This window comes from Ovis aries, chromosome 7 (genome assembly GCF_016772045.2).
Source record: "Ovis aries strain OAR_USU_Benz2616 breed Rambouillet chromosome 7, ARS-UI_Ramb_v3.0, whole genome shotgun sequence".
Lineage (NCBI taxonomy): Eukaryota > Metazoa > Chordata > Mammalia > Artiodactyla > Bovidae > Ovis > Ovis aries.
The window spans coordinates 86,966,459-86,971,976 of record NC_056060.1 but is presented as its reverse complement, the minus strand read 5'-3'; positions in this window follow the sequence as shown (position 1 = coordinate 86,971,976).

Sequence of the window (5,518 nt, the reverse complement as noted above, 5' to 3'; positions counted from 1 at the left end):
TATCACATTTTAAGATCTCTTCAGTGACCAGAAGAAATGCTCAATACGTTAACTGAAAAACAGCTTAAAAACGGTATATACAGGCATTTTACCGGTGTGTTTTGTATGTGCACAAGAAAGACTGGAGGGTTAGAATATATCTTGCAGATTTTCTACAGCGGCTTAAATTGGTCTTTGGAAGAAGGCTTTGTGATGCGCTCTGGAAAGGGGCAGGCAAGGAACACAGTTCACTCAGCAGCAGCAGCTTTGTAAGGTGTCTGCTTGCTGGCTGCTCTCGTCGGCGCCATTCCAGGCTCAGAGGGACCCGTCAGGCTGAGGGATCTGCTCACTGCTCTTGGCTGATTATTTCAAGAGAGCCTCTGTTTCCAGCACTCTTGATCAGGTTGTTCCTGAAGGATCCCAGGCCCACAGTGAGACAGAGATAAGTTCAACAGACAGACTCAGCAAGACTTGGCTTGCCATGTTCTGATTTTCCCAATTTTTCACTAAAGTGAAAGAGTGAAAGTCGCTCAGTCCTGTCCGACTCTTTGTGACCCCAAGGATTATACAGTCCATGGAATTCTCCAGGCCAGAATACTGGAGTGGGTAGCCTTTCCCTTCTCCAGGAGATCTTCCCAACCTAGGTATCAAATCCAGGTCTCACACATTGCAGATAGATTCTTTACCAGCTGAGCCACCAGGGAAGCCCAAGAATACTGGAGTGGGTAGCCCATCCCTTCTGCAGGTGATCTTCCTGACCCAGGAATCGAACCAGCGTCTACTGCATTGCAGGTGGATTCTTTACCAACTGAGTTTTCAGGGAAGCCCATTTTTCACTAAGGTAGACGGTAAAGAATCTGCCTACAGTGCAGGAGACCCGGGTTTGATCCCTGGGTCAGGAAGATCCCCTGGAGAAGGGAATGGTTGCCCCCTCCAGTATTGCCTGGAGAATTTCATGGACAGAGAAACCTGGCAGGCTACAATCCATGGGGTCGTGAAGAGTTGGACACGACTGAGCAACTTACACTTTGCTTTCAAGCTGGTCTTAAGCCCTTTTCTGTTTTCACTTAATCTAGAAGGTTGGTTTATTAGAGCAGGGGAAAAAATAACAACCCTAATACCCTAGGTATATTCTACTAAGGCAAATTAGACTGGTAATGAGGTGGAAAGGAGTCCGAGGAATGGTTATTGATCTCAGCGTGAGTGAAGGGCTGGCGGACATCAGTAGGAAAGACACCTCACCTGTTTCCTCTGCTTCAAAGATTACAGTGGAAAAAGCAATGCAAATCTAGTTTCTTAGCCTGGGTAGTAAATGTTTATTGACATTGCTTTTGATCAACTATCCTCTCCAAACTTGAGCCCTCATGAAGATAGTTTGTTGGCTGTCAATTAGTTTTATCGGTAAAACAAATTTCTGACTATATCAGTCCATCCTAAAGGAAATCAGTCCTGAATATTCATTGGAAGGACTGATGCTGAAGCTGAAGCTCCAATGCTTTGGCCACCTGATGCAAAGAGCTGACTCATTTGAAAAGACCTTGATGCTGGGAAAGATTGAAGGCTGGAGGAGAAGGGGCCAACAGAGGATGAGATGGTTGGATGGCATCACCGACTCAATGGACATGAGTTTGAGCAAGCTCCAGGAGATGGTGAAAGACAGAGGAGCCTGATGCACTGCAGTCCATGGGGTCGTAAAGAGGTGGACACAACTGAGCGACTGAACAATAACAATAAAATCACCTGGGTGAGGCCTGCCTTCACTACCCTATTCAAAATCTCAGTCCCACTGGTGTTCCTCATTTTCTTTACCACACTCTCTTTTCCATAGCATTTATGACATAAAACTGCATTATAAGAAACAAGGGAATAATTTTATTGTCCCACACACACTAGATTCTGAGTGCCCTGGGCAGACGTGCCCTAGTTCTCTAGAAGAGTGGCTGGTACCTAGTAGTTTCTCGCTGTACATCAATATCTGTTGACTGAATGGATGCCCAGAGTTGACAGGGTGTGTGAGAATGAGGCTGCATACATTGCTGTAATATAAATTGATAAAGCCGTTATATCATCAGTGTTTCACTCAATTTTGACCCAGCACTTCTAGGTATCTTCCCTATAGAAAAGCCTGTCCAGGACACAAAATGATACATGTAAGATGTTCATTCCAGTGTTCACAATAGTGGAAAACTGGAAACAACCCAAATGTTAATCAGTGGGGAAAGAGTTGTTTGGATTATGGTTCATACACACTATGGAATATTAATACTATGGAGCCCTTTGCAAGAATGTACAGACAGGAAAAGGGCTCTAAGATATATTGGATATCTTGGTTACTGAAATTTTCAATAACTTTCAACTGGTTATTGAAAAACGGTAGAATTCTATGTACAGGGCACGAACTAATGTGTAAAAACTAAATAAGACTATTGTCTATAGAAAAAAGATACATCCAAATGTAATGGAAGGAGGAGGATGGGAAGGGACTTTTTACTCTCTAGGTTTTGTGTGTGGTCTGATTTTTTTTTATATAAGAACATATTTATGCACTACTCATGAAATTTTTTAAATTATGTAGCAAACCCTATAAAGAATAGTATGCAGTAATTATATGAAAAATGGAGGAAATTCATCTTTTTTTCCCAGACTCTCTGTAAGTTTCTTATAAATAAGAACAGGTACTCTGTTAAGTGGACTTCCCAGGTGGTTCTAGTGTTAAAGAAACTACCTCCCAGTGCAGAGACTCGGGTTCAGTCCCTAGGTCAGGAATATAGATCCCCTGGAGGAGGGCATAGCAACTCACTCCAGTATTCTTGCCTGGAGAATCTCATGAAACAAGGAACCTCGCGGGCTACAACCCATAGGGTTGCAAAGAGTCAGACACGACTGAATCAGCTTAGCAGGCACACACTCTGTTAAGTGGTGCAGAAAGCACAGTTTCAGCTACTTCCACAAAGATTTCTGGGTTGGGCTCTCCAGGGGCTGACTAGGGAATGTATGATTCTATCCATCCAGGCAAGAGGACCAGCCTCCATCATGTTTGGGTCTGTCCTGAGCTCAGGTGGCTCACCGCACCTGGAGACCTTGTTCTCCATCCACCGTGGGAACACCAACGTGGGCTTTGGTTACTAGGGCAGTAAATAGCCTTAAGGTTGAACCAACTGGTGAGGGCCACAGTCGTCCTCTGAAAAGGATTACTATAGTCTAGGGATGTTACTCGACAGATGAAATTGAAGTCTGCAGGGCCCTAAATTTATTGTCTGTTAGCTCTGTGGTGAGGGAAAACAGGAGGAGAGACCAAATCTGCTGTTTGGGGCACACTGGTGCGCGTTCGTGCACGAATACTTTTCCTGGGCATAGCATGTGTTCCTTTTTGTTAGGTGTTAACTGTCCTATCCCCAAAGTGACATTAGGCCTGAACATGTGCCCAACCCTTGGCCAGCTACTCCCACTGCTCCCATCAAAAGAAATCAAGCACTTCCTGGGAGTCACCAGTTAGAGGCCCTACACACTTTGCTTCTTCATTTTTAGGAGCTGCTCAACTCAAAGGCTCTGGTCTCAACAGCTGGAAAACAGTCAACTAACCACCTTGCCTGGGTTCTGGCCATGGACGATTCTTCTCTTATCTCTGAAGACAACCATGCCATGTCTGTGTTGTTATCCAACTAGTCCTGCCTTTGGAGGGATCGCAGGTGGGACAACTGCCTACGGGAGCTGAAGAAACATCAGCGTTGCTGCTGTCAGGCAGGCAGCAGCAGCCCTTGTTATTTATTAATCCAGCGTCTCTGCAGCATGAGTCACTGTGTTTTGTGAATGTGATGGGCACTGTTTCTGCCCTCGGGTCTACAGTGAGTGGGAAAAACGCCTCCATGAACAGGTAATTAAATATGCCGTGATGAGCCAAGAAAAAGGTGCAGCCAGAGGGGCATCTAACAGAGAGCTGGGAGGAAAAGGCTTCCTACAGAAAGGGATATAATAGCTAACGAAGAATGAGCTGGCCGCAGCTTCACTACCCTCCCGTGTGGCTAAAGACCTTTTATTATCTCTATTGTTTCTTTGGTCTTATGGGAATAAAAGCATCTGGAAACTTTTGAGGACCTTTTCAAACCTTAATAGTTTATGATCCCGTACGATTCATTCCTTCTATTCACACCCTCAGCAATGTCTGCTGTCATACCTTTTGTTCTATTATGTGGGTCCTCCAAAGAAAAATCTAAGAGCAGGCTTTCCTATGTGTTGTTCACTGATAATTCCCTGACATCTAGAATATTGCCTGTATGTGCATGCGTGCCAAGTCGCTTCAGTTGTGTCTGATTCTTTGTGGGCTATGGGCTGTAGCCTGCTAGGCTCCTCTGCCCATGGGATTCTCCAGGTAAGAATACTGGAGTGGGTTGCCATGCCCTCCTCCAGGGGATCTTCCCCACACAGGGATCGAACCCAAGTCTCTAAAGACTCTTGAGAGTCCCTTGGACTGCAAGGAGATCCAACAAGTCCATCCTAAAGGAAATCAGTCCTGAATATTCATTGGAAGGACTGATGCAGAAGCTGAAACTCTAATACTTTGGCCACCTGATGTGAAGAACTGACTCATTGGAAAAGACCCTTATGCTGAGAAAGATTGAAGGCGGCAACAGAGGATGAGATGGTTGGATGGCATCACCGACTCAATGGATATGAGTTTGAGTAAGCTCTGGAAGTTGGTGATGGACAGGGAGGCCTGGTGTGCTGCAGTCCATGGGGTCGCAAAGAGTCGTACACAACTGAGCGACTGAACTGAATGAACCAAGCACCACCTGGGAAGCCCATTGCTTGTGCATAGCTGCTCAATAAAATAGTATTGAATGATGGCAGAAAAATTTCCCAGGCAGCCTTTTGTGAGGGATTTACTGCTTATCCTGAGCAGGAATGTGGCTAGCAAAGGCACTTCCGGTGTCATCAGCCTAACCCTATCCAAGTGCTCCTCCTGCATTAATGATGAACCATCCTGCTGTAAGACACAAGCCTATCAAACTACAAAAAGTACCCGAGGGAAGGAAATGCAGAGCCTCCCTGAGAACTGCTGCTGCTGCTAAGTCGCTGCAGTCATGTCGGACTCTTAGCAACCCCATGGACTGCAGCCTACCAGCCTCCTCTGTCCATGGGATTTTCCAGGCACGAGTACTGGAGTGGGTTGCCATTGCCTTCCCTGAGAACTAGAGGCCAGAAAGTCCCCCGGACCACAGCAGCTCCCATACTTCCTCCCTCCTTCTTCCTCCCTAGTCCTTGCCTGTGTCTGCTTCCTGGGACGGCAGACCCTTTTCTGATTTTCTTTATACAAAGCTGCCCCTGAAGTTGCCCCTTCAGCCTTCCATTTTGGGTACAAATAGGTAATTAACCCAGATCCAAACTGCTGGAAGAAAATCTGCTTGGTATTCTTCCGGTCCCTCGTGTTCCCCGGTCTGGTCAGCAGTGGCCAGAGATGCAGGGACACTTTCCTCATCAGAATCAAAGGAAGGCTACAGGACTTCCCTGGTGGCCCAGTGGTTAAAGTGCCTTGTAATGC